At 41.9% G+C, this 23,049-nt stretch overlaps 1 pseudogene; it reads right to left on the bottom strand.

Annotated features, from left to right (window-relative positions):
- Positions 1-748: 748 nt before the first annotated feature.
- On the bottom strand, positions 749-19,459 carry LOC128596401 (PWWP domain-containing protein 2A-like; annotated as a pseudogene).
- Between the last annotated feature and the right edge of the window lie 3,590 nt (positions 19,460-23,049).

A 23,049-nucleotide genomic window follows, 5' to 3' on the forward strand; every position in this document is an offset into this window, starting at 1 on the left:
CACTGGACAAAAAGAGCATGATGATTCAAATCTATCCAGTCTTGACAGTTTTAGTACCAAATACTGGGCTATTCCCCATTCTGTAACTGAATAGCAAGCATCTGTTTATCAAACACCTAAGCATCAAACTTTTACACCATTATGCGCACAGAAAGGCTAAGTGTTCATTAATTAAAAAACAAGTAGTCATTAAATAGCCACACTATTCTCCCAATTCACCAGCCCTTACTGCAAGCCTAAATATGCAACCTGTGTCACATAGTGACAGGCAATAATTCATATATATATATATGTATGTGTGTGTATGTATATACACATACTTATATACTCACTTGCATGTATGTATACATATAGTATTAGATACAAATGGCAATGAACTGTCCCTACAAAAATCCAATTTCAGTTGAGGCTATGGCTCCTATGCCTTGGGATCGTTTTACACTTCAAAACTGAAAAATACTACTAAAATCTCACTTCCTTAAGACAAAATTTGATCACATGTTCAGATTAAGTTTCTCAGTCTAAAAATGGCTATAAGGTAAATATTAAAAAACCAGCCAATATTTTCAGAAATGCCAAAGTACTAATATAATAAATCAATGCCACGTCAAAAAAAAAAAAAAAACCAGCCAATTGAGTGAAAATTCTCTCTCCAATTAGGCCAAGCTACTTCGTAGAAATTATTCCTAACTAAACTAAAAAAATCTGTGGCGACTTCCAATGGTCTTGCCTACCTTACTGTCCATGTTCACGTTTCAAACTGTGTCAACAAAGCCCCTACTTCAGGGGTCAGCTGCTTGGCAGCCTCAGCTGCCTCTGTGATAGCCTTGCGATACAGGCCCTTTCTCTTCTTATTAAACGTGACTGGAAGTTTTCTAAAAAGGGGGAGAGTTGTGAAAGAGCAAGGAAAGATGTTGTTGGAGACGCAAACCACGAAATACAGGCCTCCTGTCAGACTAAAAGGCCGTTATCTTTCCGGCTTACAGTTATAGTAAGAATACGGGCTGCCCACCAAGGGAAGCCATATATCTTGGCCCAAACAATGTCTCCCACACATATGGTCCTGCCATCTGGTGTGACGCATTTAGAGACGTTTTTGGAAAAGACTTTCTTTTCTTTTTTTTTTTTTTTTATTAAATCATAGCTGTGTACATCAATATGATCATGGGGCACCATACACTTGTTCCATAGAATATTTGACACATTTTCATCTCATTAGTTGACATAGCCCTCCTGGCATTTTCTTAGTTACTTTGCCAAGACATTTACATTCCACATTTGCCAAGGCTCACATGTACCCTTGTAAGATGCACCACAGGTGTGATCCTTTCAATCCCCCTCCCTCTACCCACCTGCCACCTCCCTCCCCACGCTTTCCCCCTTCCCCCTGTTCTTAGGTTGTAACTTGGTTATAGCTTTCATGTGAAGGTCCTAAGTTAGTTTCATAGTAGGGGTGAATACATTGGATATTTTTTCTTCCATTCTTGAGACACTTTACTGAGAAGAATATGTTCCAGCTCCATCCATGTAAACATGAAAGAGGTAAAGTCTCCATCTTTCTTCAAGGCTGCATAGTATTCCATGGTGTACATATACCACAATTTGTTAATCCGTTCATGGATCGATGGGCACTCGGGTTTTTTCCATGACTTAGCAATTATGAATAGGGCTGCAATAAAGATTCTGGTACAAATATCTTTGTTATGATGTGGTTTTTGGTCTTCTGGGTATATGCCCAGCAGAGGAATTACAGGATTGAATGGCAGATCTATTTTTAGATCTCTAAGTGTTCTCCACATATCTTTCCAAAAGGAATGTATTAGTTTGCATTCCCACCAGCAGTGCAAAAGTGTTCCCTTTTCTCCACATCCAAGCCAACAACTCTGGTCTTGAGATTTTGTGATATAGGCTAGTCTCACTGGTGTTAGATGATATCTCAAAGTAGTTTTGATTTCATTTCTCTGATGATTAAAGATGATGAGCATTTTTTCATATGTCTGAAGGCCGCTCACCTGTCTTCTTCGGAGAAGTTTCTTTTCAATTCTCTTGCCCAGCCTGTGATGGTATCCCTTGTTCTTTTCTTGTTAATGCGTTTGAGTTCTCTGTGGATTCTGGTTATTAAACCTTTGTCAGAGACATAACCAGCAAATATCTTCTCCCATTCTGTGGGCTGTTTGCTTGCTTTACTTACTGTGTTTTTGGCTGTGCAGAAGCTTTTTAGTTTGATCAAGTCCCAAAAGTGTATTTTTGAAGCTGCTTCAATTGCCCGGGGGGTCCTTCTCATAAAAAACTCACCCAACCCAATTTCTTCAAGGGTTTTCCCTGCACTCTTTTCTAGTATTTTTATAGTTTCACGTCTTAAGTTTAGGTCTTTAATCCAGTAAGAGTCTATCTTGGTTAGTGGTGAAAGGTGTGGATCCAGTTTCAGTCTTCTACAGGTTGCCAGCCAGTTCACCCAGCACCATTTGTTAAATAGGGAATCTTTTCCCCACTGGATGTTTTTAATTGGCTTGTCAAAGATTAAATAATGGTAAGTAGCTGGGTTCATCTCTTGGTTCTCTATTCTGTTCCAGACATCTACTTCTCTGTTTTTGTGCCAATACCATGCTGTTTTGATCACTATCGATTTGTAGTATAGTCTGAGGTCTGGTAGTGTAATTCCTCCTGCTGTGTTTTTATTTTTGATTAATATCTTGGCTATTCAAGTTTTTTTCTGATTCCATATAAAACAAAGTATTGTTTTTTCAACATCTTTAAAGTATGACAGTGGAACTTTAATAGGGATTGCCTTGAAGGTATATATTGCTTTGGGTAGTATGGACATTTTAACAATGTTGATTCTTCCCAGCCATGAGCATGGTATGTTTTTCCATTTATTAACATTCTTGGCTATCTCTTTTCTTAAGAGTTTCATAGTTCTCTTTATATAGATCTTTCACATCCTTTGTTAAATAAACTCCCAAATATTTCATCTTCTTTGGCATTACTGTGAATGGGGTAGAGTCCTTAATTGTTTTTTCAACTTGACTATTGTTGGTATATATAAAGGCTACTGATTTATGAATGTTGATTTTGTAACCTGAGACGTTGCTGTATTCCTTGATCACTTCTAAGAGTTTTGTAGTAGAGTCCCTAGTGTTTTCCAGATATACAATCATATCATCTGCGAAGAGCAAAAGTTTGATCTCTTCTGACCCTATGTGGATGCCCTTGATCACCTTTTCTTCCCTAATTGCGGTGGCTAAAACTTCCATTACAATGTTAAAAAGCAATGGAGACAATGGGCAGCCTTGTCTGGTTCCTGATCTAAGTGGAAATGATTCCAATTTAACTCCGTTCAATATGATATTGGCTGTGGGTTTGCTGTAGATGGCCTTTATCAGTTTAAGAAATGTCCCTTCTATACCAATTTTCTTAAGTGTTCTGATCATGAAGGGATGTTGGGATGTTATCAAAAGCTTTTTCTGCATCGATTGAGTGGATCATATGATCTTTGTTTTTTACTTTGTTTATGTGCTGAATTACATTTATACATGTACGGATATTGAACCAGCCTTGAGACCCTGGGATAAATCCAACTTGATCATGATGTATGATTTGTTTAATATGTTGCTGGATTCTGTTTGTTAGGATCTTGTTGAGTATTTTTGCGTCTATATTCATTAGTGATATTGGTCTATAATTTTCTTTTCTTGTTGGGTCTTTTCCTAGTTTGGGGATCAGGGTGATGTTTGCTTCATAGAACGTGTTGGGGAGTCTTCCTTCTTTTTCTACATTTTGGAACAGGTTGAGTAATATAGGTACTAATTCCTCTTTAAAGGTTTGGTAGAATTCTGATGTGAAACCATCTGGTCCCGGACTTTTCTTTCTGGGGAGGTTTTGTATGGTTGATGTTATTTCCGAACTTGAAATGGGCCTGTTCAACATTTCCACTTGATTCTGGTTAAGTCTTGGAAGGTGATGAGCTTCCAAGTGTCGGTCCATTTCCTTCAGATTTTCATATTTCTGAGAATAAAGTTTCTTGTAATATTCATTAAGGATTTTTTGGATTTCTGAGGAGTCTGTTGTTATTTCGTCTTTGTCATTTCTGATTGATGATATTAGAGATTTTACTCTTTTTTTCCTGATTAGGTTGGCCAACGGTTTATCTATTTTGTTGACCTTTTCAAAAAAACAGCTTTTTGATTTATTGATTTGTTGTATTGTTCTTTTGTTTTCAATTTCATTTAGTTCTGCTCTGATTTTGGTTATTTCTTTTCTTCTACTGGGTTTGGGGTTGGAGTGTTCTTCCTTTTCCAGTTGCTCGAGATGTCCCATTAAGTTGCTAACTTCCTCTCTTTACGTTCTCCTGAGGAAGGCTTGCAGCGCTATAAATTTCCCTCTTAGAACTGCCTTTGCGGTGTCCCAGAGGTTCTGATAGTTCATGTGTTCATTTTCATTTTGTTCCAAAAATTTGGCAATTTCCTTCTTGATCTCATCTCTGACCCAGCTATCGTTCAGCATGAGGTTATTTAACTTCCATGTTTTTGTATGAGTATGTAGATTCCTGTTGTTACTCAGCTCAAGTTTTATTCCATGATGGCCTGAGAAGATGCATGGAATAACTTCTATTCCTTTAAATTTACTGAGGTTAGATTTGTGACTTAAGATGTGATCGATTTTGGAATAAGTTCCGTGGGCTGATGAGAAGTATGTGTATTCAGTTTTGTTAGGATGAAATGTTCCGTAGATGTCTGCTAGATCTAAATTCTGGATGGTTAGATTTAAATCTAAAATTTCTTTACTCAGCTTTTTGTTGGAGGATCGGTCCCTCATTGCCAAAGGAGTGTTAAAATCTCCAACTATTATGGAGCTGGAGGAAATCAAGTTGCTCATGTCTGTTAGAGTTTCTCTTATGAATTGAGGTGCATTCTGGTTGGGTGCATAGATATTAATAATTGAAATCTCATCATATTGAGTATTACCCTTAACAAATATGAAGTGACCATTCTTGTCCTTCCTTACTTTTGTTGGTTTAAAGCCTATTGTGTCTGCAAATAAAATTGCAACACCTGCTTTTTTCTGGTTACCATTTGCTTGAAATATGGATGACCATCCTTTCACCCTGAGTCTGTATTTGTCTTTTAAGATGTGACTCTTGTAAGCAACAGATATCTGGTCTGAGTTTTTGTATCCAGTCAGCTAACCTATGTCTCTTTAGAGGACAGTTTAAGCCATTCACATTAATGGAGATTATTGATAAGTTTGGTGAAATTTGGGGTATCGAGTATTTCAAAAGTCCTGGGGACAATTTTAATCTTTTTGTCATTGTAGAAGTTGGAGTTTGATCAGGAGTTTCTGAGTGAGTTTACGTTTGTAGTAGAGGATTGGGTTGGTCATTATGGAGGATAGGTCTGAGAATATCCTGAAGAGCTGGTTTGGTTGTGGCAAATTTCTTCAAAATATGAATGTCGTTAAAGTATTTAATTTCTCCATCATAGATGAATCTCAGTTTAGCTGGGTACAAGATCCAGTGTTGAAAGTTATTTTGCTTTAGGAGATTAAAAGTCAATGACCACCCTCTTCTGGCTTGAAAAGTTTCAGCAGAGAGATCTGCAGTCATTCTAATGTTCTTACCTTTGTAGGTAATGGCTTTCTTTCACCTGATAACCTTGAGAATTTTCTCCTTCATGTTGACTTTAGTGAAGCTAATTATGATATGTCTGGGGGATGACTTATTGGGGTTGAATCGTGCTGGAGTTCTGAAACTGTCTGCTATCTGAATTTCAGAATCTCTAGGCATGTCTGGAAAATTCTCTTTCATAATTTCATGCAGAAGGGCCTCTGTGCCCATCGATGCCACTTCATTGTTTTCTGGAACTCCTGTTATTCATATATTTGCCTTCTTCGAATTATCCCAGTGCTCTCTAAGAGAAAGATCCGTTTTTGCTCTCCATTTCTCTTCCTCTTTGAGAGTTTGGGAGCATTCGAAGGCTTTATCTTCGATGTCAGAAATCCTTTCTTCTGCTTGGTCCATTCTGTTGCTGAGGGATTCTACTGTATTTTTCATATCTTTAAGGGCTGCAAATTCTTGTTTCAGCGTGTCTAAGTCTTTGGTGGTTTTGTCTTTAAATTCGTTAAATTCTTGAGACAACTTTTGAATTTCTCCTTGGATTCCTAATTCCATTTTATCAATCTTGTATGCAATCCAAATTCTGAATTCGATTTTTGACATGTCTGCCAGTTGTTTATGAATGGGATCTTCAATTACATCCACCATTTCTTTCCTGGGGGGGGAAGGGGTTTGATCTATTCTGGTTATTCATGTTACCGGAGATTTTCCGCTGATTCTGCCCCATGGTTGTTTTACTCCCTTTGATTTTTCCCCTAGGGTTTTGTTGAGGGCCTGTTCAGTGTTGTAGCCTGAGAGACTGGGGCCCTGTCTGGTGTGGTGGGGCTGAGTGGTTCTGACTTATTGTTAGCTGGCTTCTGTTTGACCTCAGTGAAACACTTACTCTGGGTTGAAGTCTCAGTTCTCTGAGACGGCCCTACGCTGGGTGTTTCCGGGGTCTGTGAGTCACCTCAGGCAAATCCTATACTCAGGGGTGGCCTTCTCTGGTTTCCCAGGGAGGCAGGGGGTGTGGCTTCAGCCGCCTCAGGGAACTGCCGCTCTGATATGGGTCTCCCCCAGCCTCACTCCTGTGTCCCAGAGTCAGGACCGACCAGCCGCAGTTCGGGCACTGTCCACACCCCAACAAATCCCTCAAGAATCTGGACTCCCAGGGGACAGGCCTCCAGATCCCAGAGTGTGGGTAGGGTGGGGTGCTGGGAGCTCAGAGATGCCGGCAGCAAGCTCACTCAATTCCTCCCAATCTTTGGCTCCACCGCACCACCGCAGCCAAAGCCTTCAGGCTTCAGAATGGGGGCTGGGTGGGGGGAGCGGCTGGAGCCCAGAACCATGGGGCAGCGAACAGACTCGGCTCCACCCAGTTCCCTGACCGGCCACACAGCAGGAGCTCAGGTCTCCGGATCACAGAACGAGGGCGGGGGGAGTGTCGGGAGCCCAGAGCCAGCAAGGGCTCAGAGCTGCAGGGAGCCCAGTCAGCAGTGAGCAAATTCAGTTTCTCCCAGTCTCTTGCCTGGTTGTACCACCGCAGCTCAAGCCTTCAGGCTTCAGAGTGGGGGTGTGGTGGCGGGGAGCGGCTGGAGCCCAGAACCGCCGGGCAGCGAAAAACAGACTCAGCTCCACCCGGCTCCCTGCCTGGTCACACGGCAGGTGCTCAGGTCTCCGGACCACAGAGCGAGGGCGGGGGAAGCGCCAGGAGCTCAGAGCAACAGGGAGCTCAGAGCAGCTAGTAGCGAGTTTGACTCAGTTATATGCCTCAGTTATATGCCTGGTTGTATTGTTGCCCAAAGAGGGCTGCTGCACCTCACCTCAGGGAAGCGCCACCCTGGTGAGGGTCTCCCTCTGCTGACTGTCCTCACCTCTCTCCCGTGCCCCAGAATCAGCACTGACCAGCCGCAGCTCGGGGACTGTCCTCTCCCCTTTGGGAGTCACCCAAGAATCCAAACTCCTGGGGGACAGGTTTTCAGACCTCAGAGAGAGTGGAGGGAAGTGCTGGGTGCTCAGAGTTGCTGGCAAAGGATATTTACAGATTTATACAGTTTTATGCCTGGCAGGAGAATGCCTAGGCATCCTAGTAAGGGAGGTAGGTCCAGTTTGTAGTAGGTCTCTCCCGGGAAGTGTAGTGGGATGGCCTTTAATTTCTGCCCTTTTGTTTGTGGGGCCCTTAAGCCAATCAGGTGGGGGAGGGGGACTCCCGTCCGCTTGGTGATGGGTTTTGTACCTTTTGTTTGCTTCCTTGTGGTCCCAGCTCTCCTCAGGGGGTTGATGTGCGTTCTTCAACTTTCTTGCTTGGTGTTGCTCGAATCCATCAGGTTACTTGCTAAATTTTCATACCCTAACTCTCCTTCAGGACGGGAGCCTCTGTGGAAAGCTGGCTTCAGTCCACCATCTTCCCATCATCCCCTGTGGAAAAGACTTTCATTTGCAAGGAATTACTGAGCCTTTTCTCTTCCTTTGAAGAGGAGGAAGTGGAGGAGGTGGAAGGTGCATGCATACTGCCTGGAGGAAAATCAAAGCTTTCAGAAGAGCTACACTCAGAGTTGGAAGATTTCAAATCATCTGTGTTATCAATGCAACACACTGAAGCACTGGAAGAGTCAGATTTCTTTTGATTTAGGGTCATATAAAAAGAGATATTGCTTTTACTGCCCTTTTTGCCCAATGTCTGTGCTTCATCCTGGTCACCAGGCACATACACTTCATTTGTGTCCTGAACCTCACTGCTGGCCTCTTCAGAGCCTTGAGGGACTCTGATTTTCTGAAGGGGCCTCACCTGCTGAGTGGGTAGAGGTGCGACCAGACTGGGGTTTGGGTGTCATCTTGCCACTCTGCATTTTCTCAAGTCCTGTCTTCAGAGAAGAGTCATTTTCTTCATTCCTGTACCTTTGTGGTTTTAAACGAACCCGAGGTGAAAGGGAACCTGAGCTAGGATTCTGATATTGATGTGTGAAATGGACTTTTGAATGTGCATTTTTGGAAGTAGAGGTTTCACTTTGCTTCTTCTGTGCCTCTTCTTTGGCAATTTTTAACACCTCCCGAGCTTTTGCATGATCCATGTTCTTACTCTGGAGCACTTTTTTAGTGCTTAATTGAGTTTTTGATGTATTTTCTGAGCAGAAACTTTCACTACTCTGCCTCTGCTGTGAGCAATATTTGAAATCTTAACCACAGCATTTCTTTTCTGGCTTTCATTTTGGTTTTTCCCATCCACTTTATGGTCCGTTTTCAGTTTTTTGTTCACAGTAGTTACACTTTCATTTCTCTGTTTTTTATCTTCATATTTAGAAGAGTCACTTGCACTACTACCTTTTCTAATTTCCCTTTTTTCAGCAACAACACTGTTTTTACATTTATTACACAAGACTTGCCTGGGTCGTAGTTTAATAGCATTCATTATTGAAATGGGTTCTTCCCTGTACATTTTTCGTTTGGGTCGCTTAATTTTCTGAGGAGTTGGCTGAGGTATTGACTGGTTATATGTGTCCCTGATAAACAAAGGGGGGAGATAAGGTACTCCTTCATGGAAGAGAGGTGGTGGTTTGGAAGTCCACAGGCTTTCAGCCAAGTTCAGCTCAGGAGGCAGGACAGGAGAAGGGTCATCAGGAACAGCACCATTCACTTCACGCTTGACTTCTGTCCCTTCTTGGAATGTATTACTTTGGAGCTGCATCGCTTCAGGTTTACCGTTATATTCCCTTTTGGGAAAAACTTTCACAGGGATTCCATGGGGCCCAAACCTTTTGGACAGATCCATGAGGACCCCAGAAAAGAGCTTCTCCCCAAGGCGGAACCACACGACAAGTGCATCCTCAATGATGTGGTCCAGTGTGACTCGCACCTCGGAACCCAGAATCAATTGCAACACCATCGAGTCCCCGCCTGCTGGCGGCACGAGCGCCAGTGCTGTGGGGTGAGACAGTCGCGTCTCCTCGCGTTCCTCCAGAGCCGGGGACTGCTCCAGTAGCGGTGCAGGAGAAGGTGGAAGTTTGGGCGCTTCCTGAGGCGCAGCTGCCATCGACTCTGCCACCGGAACAGGCAGCTTCTCTTCAGCCTCCAGCTCCGGCCCAACTGCCTCTAGGCTGCCGGCGGTAGGATCGGGGGCTCATCGGCCTGAGGAGCAGACTGCTGTCAATAGGCATCGCCATCCAGCCACGACCGGGAGGGGGTCAGTACCAGCCTCACTGCCAGGGATGGGCTCCATCTCAGGCTTGGCCTTACCGGCGCCTCCCTCCCCGGGGGACGCTGCAGTCGCTGCCCACTTGTTCTTTTCTTGCTAATATGTTTGAGTTCTCTGTGGATTCTGGTTATTAAACCTTTATCAGAGGTATAACCTGCAAATATTTTCTCCCATTCTGAGGGCTGTCTGCTTGCTTTACTTACTATGTTCTTGGCTGTGCAGAAGCTTTTTAGTTTGATCAGGTCCCAGTAATGTATTTTTGATACTGCTTCAATTGCCTGGGGAGTCCTCCTCATAAAATATTCACCCAGGTCGATTCCTTCAAGAGTTTTCCCTGCACTTTCTTCAAGTATTTTTATAGTTTCATGTCTTAAGTTTAAATCTTTAATCCAGTGAGAGTCTATCTTAGTTAATGGTGAAAGGTGTGGGTCCAGTTTCAGTCTTCCACAGGTTACCAGCCAGTTTACCCAGCACCATTTGTTAAATAGGGAATCTTTTCCCCACTGAATGATTTTAATTGGCTTGTCAAAGAACAAATTATGGTAAGTAGCTGAATTCAACTCTTGGTTCTCTACTCTGTTTCAGACATCTACTTCTCTGTTTTTGTGCTAGTACCATGCTGTTTTGATCACTATCAATTTATAGTATAGTCTGAGGTCTGGTAGCGTGATTCCTCCTGCTTTGTTTTCATTTTTAGTAATGTCTTAGCTATTTGAGGTTTTTTTTCAGATTCCATATAAAATAAAGTATTATTTTTTCAAGATCTTTAAAGTATGACAGTAGAGCTTTAATAGGGATTTCATTAAAATTGTATATTGCTTTGGGTAGTATAGACATTTTAACAATGTTAATTCTTCCCAGCCATGAGAATGGTATGTTTTTCTATTTGTTAACATCTTCAGCTATTTCTTTTCTTAAAGTTTCATAGTTCTCTTTGTAGAGATCTTTCGCGTCCTTTGTTAGCTATACTCCCAAATATTTCATCTACTTTGGCACTACTGTGAAAGAAATAGAGTCCTTGACTGTTTTTTCGGCTTGGTTATTATCAGTATGTATAAAGGCTACAGATTTATGGGTGTTGATTTTGTAGCCTGAGACATTGTTGTATTCCTTGATCACTTCTAAGTTTTGTAGTAGAATTCCTAGTGTTTTCCAGATATAAGATCATATCATCTGGGAAGAGTGAAAGTTTGATCTCTTTGGACCCTATATGGATACCCTTGATTGCCTTTTCTTCCCTAATTGCAATGGCTAAAACTTCCATTACAATGTTAAAGAGCAATGGAGACAATGGGCAACCTTGCCTGGTTCCTGATCTAAGTGGAAATGATTTCAATTTAACTCCATTCAATACAATATTGGCTGTGGGTTTGCTGTAGATGGCCTCTATCAGTTTAAGAAATGTCCCTTCTATACCAATTTTCTTAAGTGTTCTGATCATGAAAGGATGCTGGATATTATCAAAAGCTTTTTCTGCATCAATTGAGAGAATCATGTCGTCTTTATTTTCTAGTTTGTTTATGTGCTGAATTATATTCATAGATTAATGTATATTGAACCAGTGTTGAGACCCTGGGATAAATTTCACTTGGTTGTGGTGTATAATTTTTTTTGATGTGTTGTTGGATTCTGTTTGTTAGGATCTTATTGAGTATTTTAACATCAATACTCATTAGTGATATTGCTCTATAATTTTCTTTTCTTGTTGGGTCTTTCCCTGGTTTGGGGATCAAGGTTATGTTTGCTTCATAGAATGTGTTGGGTAATATTCCTTCTTTTTCTATATTTTCAAAGAGGTTTAGTAATATAGGTACTAATTCTTCTTTAAAGGTTTGGTAGAATTCTGACATAAAGCCATCTGGTCCTGGGCATTTCTTTTTAGGGAGATTTTGTATAGTTGATGCTATTTCAGAACTTGATATAGGCCTGTTCAACATTTCTATTTCGTTCTGTCTAAGTCTTGGTAGGTGGCGTACTTCCAGGTATTGGTCTATTTCTTTCAGATTTTCATATTACTGAGAGTAGAGTTTCTTGTAGTATTCGTTAAGGATTTTTTGAATTTCTGAGGGGTCTGTTATTTCATCATTACCATTTCTGATTAATGAAATTAGAGATATTACTCTTTTTTTCCTGGTTAGGTTGGCCAAAGATTTATCTATTTTATTGATCTTTTCAAAAAACCAACTTTTGGATTTATTGATCTGTTGTATAATTCTTTTGTTTTCAATTTCATTTAATTCTGCTCTGATTTTGGTTATTTCTTTTCTTCTGCTGCGTTTGGGGTCGGAGTGATCTTCCTTCTCCAGTTGCGTGAGATGCCCATTAAGTTATTAACTTCCTCTCTTTCTGTTTTCTTGAGGAAGGCTTGCAGTGCTATAAATTTCCCAATTAGGACTGCCTTTGCAGCATCCCAGAGCTTCTGATAATTTGTGTCTTCATTGTTGTTTTGTTCCAAAAATTTGGTGATTTCCTTCCTAATTTCATCTATAACCCATCTTTCCTTCAACATAAAGTTGGTTACCTTCCATGTTTTTGTATGGGTATGCAGGTTCCTGTTGTTATTGAGTTCAACTTTTATTCCATGATGGTCTGAGAAGATGCAAGGAATAATTTCTATTTTTTTAAATTTGCTGAGGTTAGATTTGTAGCCTAGGATGTGGTTGATCTTGAAGTATGTTCTGTGGGCTGAGGAGAAGAATGTGTATTCAGTTTTGGTGGGATGAAATGTTCTGTAGATGTCTGTTAAGTCCAGATGTTGAATGGTTAAGTTTAAATCTAAGATTTCTTTGCTTAGCTTATTTTTGGAGGATCTATCCAGCACTGCTAAAGGGGTGTTAAAATCTCCAACTACTATGGAACTGGAGGAAATCAAGTTGCTCATGTTTGTTAGAGTTTCTCTTATAAATTGAGGTGCGTTCTGTTGGGGTGCATAAATATTAATAATTGAAAGCTCATCATATTGAGTATCACCTTTAACAAATATGAAGTGTCCATCCTTATCCTTCCTCATTTCAGTTGGTTTAAAGGCTATTGTGTCTGTGAATAGGATTGCAATGCCTGCTTTTTTCTGCTTTCCATTTGCCTGGAATATAGATGACCATCGCTTCACCTTGAGTCTATATTTGTCTTTTAATGTAAGATGCAATTCTTGTATTCAGCAGGTATCTGGCTTGAGTTTTTGTATCCAGGCAGCTAACCTGTGCCTCTTTAGAGGACAATTTAAAACATTCACATTAATTGAGAATATTGATAAGCCTTTCGAGAGTCCTCGGACATTTTTAATTCTTTTGCGACTGTGGAAGTTGGAATTTGATCCAAATTTTCTGGGTGGGTTTACTTTTGTGGTGGAGGATTATACTGGTCTTTATGGAGGATAGGTCTGAGACTATCCTGGAGATCTGGTTTATTTATGGCAAATTTCTTCAACATGTGAATGTCATTGAAGTATTTAATTTCTCCATTATAAATGAAAGTTAGTTTAGCTGGGTACAGGATCCTGGTTTGAAAGTTATTTTGTTTTAGGAGATTAAAAGTCGATGACCAACCTCTTCTAGCTTGAAAAGTTTCAGCAGAGAGATCTGCAGTTATTCTAATATTCTTGCCCTTGTAGGTGATGGTTTTCTTTCGTCTGGCTGCTTTCAGAGTTTTCTCCTTCATATTAACTTTAGTGAAGTTGATTATTATGTGTCTGGGTGATGTCTTATTTGGGTTGGGTCGTGCTAGAGTTCTGAAACTGCTATCTGAATTTCAGAATCTTTTGGCATGTCTGGAAAGTTCTCCTTTCTAATCTCATGGAGAAGAGACTCTGTGCCTTGTGAAGCCACTTCATCGCTTTTGGGGATCCCTGTAAGACGAATATTGGTTTTCTTCGAATTATCCCAGAGCTCTCTTAGAGAGTGATCTGTTTTTGCCCTCCATTTGTCTTCTTCTTTGAGAGTTTGGGAGCGTTTGGAAGCTTTGTCTTCAATGCGAGAAATCCTTTCTTTTGCTTGCTCCATTCTGTTACTGAGGGATTCTATTGTGTTTCTCTGATCTTTGAGGGCTGCAACTCTTGTCTCAATGTGTCAAAATCTTTGGTCATTTGGTCTTTGAGTTCGTTGAAATCTTGAGATATCTTTTGGGTTACTGCTTGGAATTCTAATTCGATTTTATTTGCTATCCAGATTCTGAATTTGATTTCTGACATCTCAGCTATTTGTGCTGTGTCTGCCCCATTGATCCTTGGGGGAGTTGATCTACTCTGATTATTCATATTGCCAGAGTATTTCCTTTGATTTCATCTCATGATTGTTTTTCACCTTTGCCTCTGGCCGTCCTCAGAGTTGGGGAGGTTTTTCTCCAAGATTAGATCCCAGCGGGATCACTCTATTGTTGCTGGATCTTTGTAGGGAGTGGCCCTGTGTAGTTCCTCTGGGGCTACCCCAGCCAGGGAGTTCTGGTTGTGGAAACAGCTCCGGAGTGTGACACATTCAGATCCAGCAACAGGGCGGGAGGTGGTGCGCATGGTTCTGGGAGTGCCTGGCACCCAGTGAGTTTGGCCCAGAGAGCCCAAGGCTCCAGCAGTCTCTGGCCAAGAAAAGGGCTATGCGCAGAGGCAGGGAGGGCTCCAGAGGGCACGTGGCTACCAGAGTCCCTGGCCAGATGAGCGGGCCAGTGTGGAGGCAGGGAGGGTACATGAGGGAGGACTCAGGGTTGTGTGGCTACTTCAGTTTCTGTCAGGGCATGCAGAGGCCCGGAGGGCGTGGTTCACAAGTCAGGGGTCGCAGCGCAGGTCTTATGGAGGTCCGGGCAGTGCCAAGCCCAGGAGTTTGGGGTTGCTATGTGCCATGATGCTACAGCACTCTACCCAGGGCAACAGCCCAAAGCTCCAGTGTGCCAAAACCGGTCTCACTCTGCCCCTGAGGTTAAGGCTGTAAGGAAGCTCAGTCCCCACCTTTAGGCTGCTCAGTGAATAGGTTACTAGCTCCTGCCCAATCCTTGCTCTGCAACCCTCAGGGCGGAGCTTGCCAGGGCAGTTCTCTCACAATGGCTGTCTGCGCCCCATAGCCGAACACTATTAGCTCTGTCTGGCTCAGCGGCTCAGTCTGGGGCCCTAGACAATGCCCAAAGTTCTCCGCACTCCTGCTCAAGCTCTCCCCAAAGGCAGTTCAACTGAGTGCCAAGTCCAAAAACACTGAAACAGTTCACAGGTAAGGCCTGTCCAGTTTGCTGTCTCACTGCTGCTTGTACTTATGGCTGCCAGCAGGATTAGGTTCATCGAACACACGCAACCACTTGCCAGTTTTCCAGTGTTTTTGTCCTCCCCTTGGAGTCCAGAAGTCCCTTGTTGACTCCCTGTATGCTCAAAGGGATGATTATAGGCAGATACCACCAGCCAGAGATGTCTGGAGTCTTATATCCCCAGACTTTACCGTGCCCAGTTGCAGGGAAGCTGTTACTCAGCGGCCATCTTGCTCTACCCCCCTGGTAATCATTTTATTCATCTAAGAAGAAAGTATTTTTTATGTAACTGGCTGAGTCCAAAGTTTATCCTAAAAAGAAAAAGAAATATTAAGAGGAACTGACGAATTCTGTCGAATTCAAATTCCTGAAGTCTTTAGAAATTTAATATCGGGCGGCGCCTGTGGCTCAAGGAGTAGGGCGCCAGTCCCATATGCCGGAGGTGGAGGGTTCAAACCCAGCCCCGGCCAAAACCACAAAAAAAAAAAAAAAGAAAAGAAAAAAGAAATTTAATATCTTCGGACTAAAAAGCAGATTTTTAGGACTTTCATTAGAAAGTTGACATGTCTATGAGTATTGCTAACCTAACATCAACAGAACAGAAATCAGTTCCGTGGAACTGGGCTAGTTTGTAATGGCTTTTGTTCGAAATATTGTTGATTCTTTCTGTGTTCTGTTTTTCAGAAGTCAAGAAAATAATTTTCTGTCTTTTAAGCTATTTGTAGCTTTTCAAGCAATGTATATACTTATGAGCAGAATTTGCAACGTGTATTTTTTTCTCTCTCCTTGGTTTCTCTGGAATTTGAAAGCCATTTGTAAGTATTCTTAATTTCTGACAATACAGTTATTTGCGTAAGTTCAATAAGAATCTGTTTTGTTCTATAGGACATGATGAAGGCACTAGTTATTTTACCAAGGCTTTGGCTGGAATAGCATTTCCAGAGGTGTCCAGACTGCCTTAATGAATTAAGGTTGACACTATAAGCCCTTTGGAAAACTGGCCAGATACCCATCAGTAATATTTCCTGATCTGTGGCATGTAATGAAGGTCACTTGCTGACAGGTCCAGGAATCAAAATGTGCTTGGAGACCTCAAGAGAAGAGGGATTTACCCCACGCATACAGGTATCTAATGGCACAGATGAAACCTGGGTCTGTAAGGCTTTCAAGAAGTCCAGTCTGAGATTCCTTATAAAAGGTTCCAGCAAAGCCAATTTTAAAGGAAAGAAGAGACTAAATGGCTAATAATTAATTATTCTTACTGCACTTTATGCAAATAATCAGACCCAGTATTCTGAAGGTACAGTTTATTTTGGCACATATGCTAGTTCTACTATTTGCCTTTAATAAAGAGAGAAATTGGAGAGAGAAAAATTGTTTAAAAGGAGGGAAATGAGGCTGTGGTCCACCTGTATTTAGATCCCAGCCTTGTCTGTACTGTCAACTCATAAAATGAGATGTAACTGTTTTACTAAATTGATCTGTTAAATGGTACTAAGAGACTGGCCAAAAATTATAGAATTATATACGGTAATTATATTTACTCTGAAGGCTTAAGACTCAACAAAGTCGTCTGTTGGCTACACTGAAAAAACTTGTGCAGTATTAAATGCCAAGAACCACCGGTACCCCTAGGAATCCAGTCGTGTGGAGCAACGCCCTTCGAGGACTTCCAGGTAGACTTTACTGAAATGCCCAGGTTTAGAGGGAACAAGTACTGGCTGATGATTGTCTATCAGACTTGGAATAGGTAAAAGCCTTCCTCACCAGGATAAAAAGGACTCCTAAAGTAGTACACATATTGCCCAGAGAAATCATCCCATGATTTAGGCTGCCACTCTGTTTTAAATTTGATAATGGGCTAGTCTTCATAACAGAACTCGTGCAAATAATAAGCTAAAGCTTTGAATAATTTATAGGCCTCAAAGCTTAGGGTAAAGTGCATAAACAGGACCATATGAGCAGAAATTGGTAAACTCTGCCAGGAAGCCAAGCTTAACTGGATGCAGGCCTTGCCACTGGTGGTGTTCAAAGAGGCCTCTGTCAATTCTTTGCAATTTAGCAGGATCTTAAAAGAACTGGGAAAGACTGAACCGAATAGACAAAAACCCTAAAAAGAGTAACAAGGAAAATCTCTACTGGGGTAATTAACTGTGTTCTGTTTAGTCTTTTGTGTCTGTACATCTTTTCTCTCTGGAAGATCAAGGGGACCAAGTCTAGGTCTGGAATCAGAACCTGGTCCCCCTGAAACCAAGGTAGAAAGGACTTTACACCATCATTCTGACCACACGCACAGCAGTGAAGGTGGAAAGAATCCTCACTTGGAGTCATCACAGCTGGCTGAATAGGGCTTCACTGCCCCTTGGAAAGTAAAGGTAACTTTTAAAACAGTCAACATGCCCTGCTCCAGCCACGTACTGGGAGCTGGCTGGTCAACACACGGCTGAAGCCTGAGGAAACTCATCCAGGGACTTGTCTTAATTTATCTTTGAACTTTGGGAAAAGGGGGGAAATGTCACAGGGAAAAGTAAAAACTCGTATGTATATTAGCCCACCACCATGGTACTATTAAGGCCTGAGTAGAGATCCCAAGAAGAGTCACAGTCCCTAAAACCTCAGCGCTGAAAAGTAATTAATATTGGCACCTGCAGAAACAAGCTGATATTGAGACCCCAAATTAAAATATATTGGAGTCTCAAAAGGGAGGAATGAAAGAGGATACCCGAGAAGGGTGAGGTCTAGAAGAACAGGTCTTCTCAAGGAGACCACAAGGATACACCTGCGGGGTCCTCTCCACAGGGACTCAGCTCTTGGGAATTTGTAAACTTAACTTGCTGAAACTTGGAAATTTCCGAGTTCTATGAAATCCTATAGTTCTGTAGGGGCGGGAATAGCATCTCCCACTTGATTCAAACTGGCCAATGAGAAGGGTACCTGTGGGGTGGAACTTTTTGACTGTCAATAAAAAGGGAAAGACCAAGGCAGTCAGGGAGTGTGGCCATTTGGAATTCTTCTATGCCATAAGCTCCCAGCTGGTGAATAAAGCCCTTCCTCTTATAAACGTGGTGTTTGGGTGGTCTTTCTCTCCATTGGGTTTTGTCTTCCTGCAACAGAGGTACTCTAGCCTTGGAGAGTAGGGTAGTTAGAACAATGCCCAGCACATGCTACTAAGTAAGAGCTGTTGGTCATAATTCTGCAGGGTCAACTGCAAGTTGCTCCTGATACATATCTCTAGTTATAGTAGTTACTTTAGCAACTATTAATAATTGTTTTTCTGAAAACCAATATAAATGTGTCGATGGCACAAGGGTTTTTTGTTGTTGTTTTTCCCTCAGTGCATAATACCTAAAAGGAGCTCTAGATTGGAGACTATTTAATGAACACAGATTTTGTCCTATAGTCACTGGCCATCTCTGGTGCTACCTATGTAGTGGACAAATCCCTACACTATTTTTTGAAGCCTCATTTAGGTAAGTAGAAGTAATTGCAGCAAAGCTTAAAGTTTGCTGCTTTAAAGCAAGTTGCTAATTAAACCCCACAGTAAGTAGGCATGTTAAGGAAGGAATTCCTAACCCAAAATGTACCACTTATAAATTGGCTTTTTCCTTAAATAGAGGCCCAGCTAAATTATCAGAACTTTATCAAATTCCATACCTTAAGAATGGTGGAGCTTTTCATAAATCTGAATGCAAATAACATACTTTAAGAAATGAGCACTAGGGTGGCGCCCATAGCTCAGTGGGTAGGGCGTTGGCCACATACACCCACACTGGCGGGTTTGAGCCCAGCCCGGGCCAGCTAAAAGCAACAATGACAACTGCAACAGAAAAATAGCTAGGCTTTGTGACAGGCACCTATACTCCCAGCTACTTGGTAGGCTGAGGCAAGAGAATTGCTTCAGCCCCAAGAGTTTGGGGTGGCTGTGAGCTATGATGCCATGGCACTCTTCCCCAGGATGACAGCTTGAGACTCTGTCCCCCCCCCCAAAAAAAAGAAAAAGAAATCAGCACTATTTTATTTGTAGGTGGCCACTATAAACTAGTATGACAGTGACAAAAATGATTCTGTGCCTAGTATTCATTGCAGCATAAAGAAAGCAGGTCAAGGCATATTTACCACTGGCTCTGCCCACCTGGACCAGTGTATCTCCTCATACACTACATTTTAGCAATTCCTAGTTCATCCACAGGAGTGTGTTTATTTTCATTATGCCAGTAAATCACAGGAAGTTTTTATGAGAAGCCAACAATAATGACAACTCCTGGGGCTCATTTTGGAGAGGATTTGAGTTTTGAGATCAGCAGCAGTAGAGCACTTCATCAAGCAAGCAAGGAGGAAGACATTTTAACCAGGAAGTTGACGATCACCCCACTTATAATCTGATTCTAGTTGCTAACATTAGCCATCTGCTCAGGGGGTGGCAGTAACATCAAAACATTTGGGGAGTCAACCACCATTGTCCTATTATTTTCAAACATAGCTTTGGCCCCTTGTTGTCAATTTTACCATCTAGAAAATGCTAGCCACTTATTTTTAACAAATAAATTTGAGTGCCTGCTCTGTGCAACGTCAGAGGATCCAATAATGAGTGAAAAAATTAAACACAATTCTTGAAATAATTCTATTTGAAATGCAAAGCCAGCAATCAATTAGTGGAAAGGGAAATAGGCAATGAGTTGAGATGAGTATTTTTAGTGAGAGGTCATAGTCTCCATTACCCTCCTTAGGACATGAGATTATCCCCAGTACCAGTAGCAGCATGCTGAGAACTTTCCTTCTATAGTTGAGATAATAATACCCAGGGAATTAACTCTACTCCTAGAATTTAAGCCATATCATTGGGTTTAAACATTTTTCCTGTGGTTCAGTAGGCAATCTTAAGCCAATGTCTTTCTTCAAGTTTGTAGGGAGGTATGAGAGTTTGGAACAGCAGTAGTACTGAAATGACATAAAAGATTTAATTACATAAACGTCATGTAATAGGGAGATTTCAAAATGTATTTAAACAATGTCACTAAAATCAGTTTGTAATGAAGGACTACTTGTTGAATGAGGAGCTTAGGAGATACAGAAGCTGATGACAATGGTGGTAATATCAGTATAGCTTTGCATGTGGGTAAGTATGTAATTGTACTAGATTTCCCCCATTCATTCATTCTATCTTTGTTCCAGACAATTATTTCATGTTTTTCACCTCAAATGTCTTGTGTTTCCCCTTCTGTAATACCAGTTGATCATCTTGATTTCTACTTCTCTGAGAACGCAGAGGCAGTGAGAGTAGCACCTTTGGGATCTCCCACCACCACATCTGCCCACCCACTCATGTGTCCTTCTACTTCCACCTTCTCTTCTGTTTCTGGTGAACCATCTGTCCTCAGAACATTTGCACACTAAATCTCACCCCCTTCTGCCTTCTCAATGTTGACACCTCAGCATTTCTTCCCTATGTATCATCAGATTTCTTTCTCTCCTGGATCTTTCCATCAACTCCCAAACATGCTATTGTTTTTCCCAACTTAAAAATTTCCCAACTTTCTTGACTCCACAGACCATTTCGCTGTAGAGTGAAACTCGTTGGAAGGATTATCTGTACTTGCCAGCTCCAATTCCTCTACTCCACTCTCTTGAGCCCACCTCACTTTTACCCTCACCACTCCCCTGAACCCACTCTAGTTCGGATCTCCTGTGGCCTCATAAGGTGAAATCCCTTCATTTCTCTCTACATTTTCCTTGCCTGCTCAGCATTTGTCTCAGCTGAGTCTCCCTCCTCTTAGAAACAGTCTTTTTTGGGCTTCAGAACACTAGTCTCTTATTTTTCCCTTTCTTTCTCTGGTCCTTCCTTCTCATCTCTTTATGTTTTCTTCTCTTTTTTTGTCTCCTCACATTTCCTTGGTAACCTTATGCAGTCTCATGGCTTCTAATACCATATATTGTCAACTCCCAAATTCATATTTCCAGCCTAAGCCTAGCTCCTGAACTGTAGACTCATTCAGCACTCTATTTGGCAGTTTGACTTGGATACACCCAACTTAACATCGTTTCTACTTCTCCCGAAGCTGCTCCTACAACAGTTACTCTAGTCTTACACCTTCATTTCAGTTCCAACACTGATCTTACAGGTCAAAACCCTGGTGGCATCTTGACATTTCTGTTTCTCTCATCCCTTCACATCTAATCACTCAGAAAATGTTGACTCTAACTCTGGGAGGCCGAGGTGGGTGGATTGCCTGAGCTCACAGGTTCGAGACCAGCCTGAGCAAGTGCAAGACCTCCTCTCTAAAAAATATCTGGGCATTGTGATGGGCGCCTGTAGTCCCAGCTACTTGGGAGGGTGAGACAAGAGAATCACTTGAACGCAAAAGAGTTTGAGGTTGCTGTGAGCTATGATGCCACAATACTCTACCAAGGGTGACAAAGTGAGACTCTGCCTCAAAGAAAAAAAAATGTTGACTCTAATTTCCAAATATCCCCTGAATACAGGCCAGCTTCACTTGACTGTGACCTGTGCAGTTGGTTTACAGTTGCATACCAAGAGAAGGTTTACAGTTGCATACCAAGAGAAGGTTTGTTTTCCCTGACCACCCCCTCACATTGGTTTCCAACTTTATTTATTTATTTATATTTTTTGAGACAGAGTCACTCAGTCACCCTCAGTAGAGTGCTGTGACATCATAGCTCACAGCAACCTCAAACTCTTGGGCTCAAATAATCCTCTTGCCTCAGCCTCCCAAGTAGCTGGGACTACAGGTACCTGCCACAATGCCCAGCTATTTTTTTAGAGATGGGGTCTCGCTCTTGCTCTGGCTGGTTTTGAACATCTGAGCTTGAGCAATCCACTGGCCTCAGCCTCCCACAGTGCTAGGATTATAGGTATGAGCCACCGTGCCCGGACTGGTTTGCAACTTTAATGCCCTGCTATTGCTGTCTTGAAATTCTCAATAATTAAAAAAAAATTATTCTGAGTATGGTAAAATACACATAACATAAAATTTACCATCTTAACCATTTTTAAGTGTACAGTTCAACAGTGTTAGGTACATTCACATTGTTGGGCAACCAGTCTCCAGAGCTTTTTCGTCTTGCAAACACTTCTCTGGATTTATCTTTGATTTCCCATCTCCTCACTCTACTCCAGCCCTGCTGGCTTTTTTGGTGTCCCTTGAACTTCTTTTGCTCATGATTCCCTCTGCATAGAAAGATCTTTCTTCAGATGTCTGCACCATTCTGTTTCTTACCCCCTTTAGGTCTTTAGGCAAAGAACTCAGTCAATTCTTCCTTCCTTCCCTTCATTTCCTTCCTTCCTCTCCTTCCTTCCTCCTTCCCTCCTTCTCTCATGTCACCCTCAGCAGAGTGTCATGGTGTCATAGCTCACAGCAACCTCAAACTCCCCCTGCCTTAGCCTCCCAAGTAGCTGGGACTATAGGCACCTGCCACAATGCTCAAATAATTTTTTAGAGATGGGGCCTCACTTTTTGCTTAGGCGGGTCTCGAACTCCTGAATTCAAGCAATCCACCAGCCTCAGCCTCCCAGAGTGCTAGGATTACAGGCATGAGCCACTGTGCCCAGCTTGGCTACTTTATTTAAAATTATAACCCATCACTATGCCAATATTCCCTTTCCCCTGCTTCATCTCCATCAAACTTATTACCGTTTAACATTTCGTAAGTTTTTTGTTCTTGTTTTTGTTTTTTTTTTTGAGACAGAGTCTTACTCTGTTCTTCAGGCTAGAATGCCTTAGCTTCAGCCTAGCTCACAGCAACCTCATGCTCCTGGGCTCAAGTGACCCCGCTCCATAAGCCTCCCAAGTAGCTAGGACTATAGGTGACTGGTACCACACCTGGTTAGTTTTCTATTTTTAGAGTAGATGAGGTCTCACTCTTGCTCAGGCTGGTCTCAACCTGCTGAGCTCAAGCAGTCCACCCACCTTGGCCTCCCTGAGTACTAGGATTACAGGTGTGAGCCACGATGCCCGGCCAACATTTGATAAGTTTTGTGGTTTATTTTGTTAATTGTCTCATCCCTTGAGAATAGTGGTTCTCAACCTTC

The sequence above is a fragment of the Nycticebus coucang genome, chromosome 10 (assembly GCF_027406575.1).
Source record: "Nycticebus coucang isolate mNycCou1 chromosome 10, mNycCou1.pri, whole genome shotgun sequence".
NCBI lineage: Eukaryota > Metazoa > Chordata > Mammalia > Primates > Lorisidae > Nycticebus > Nycticebus coucang.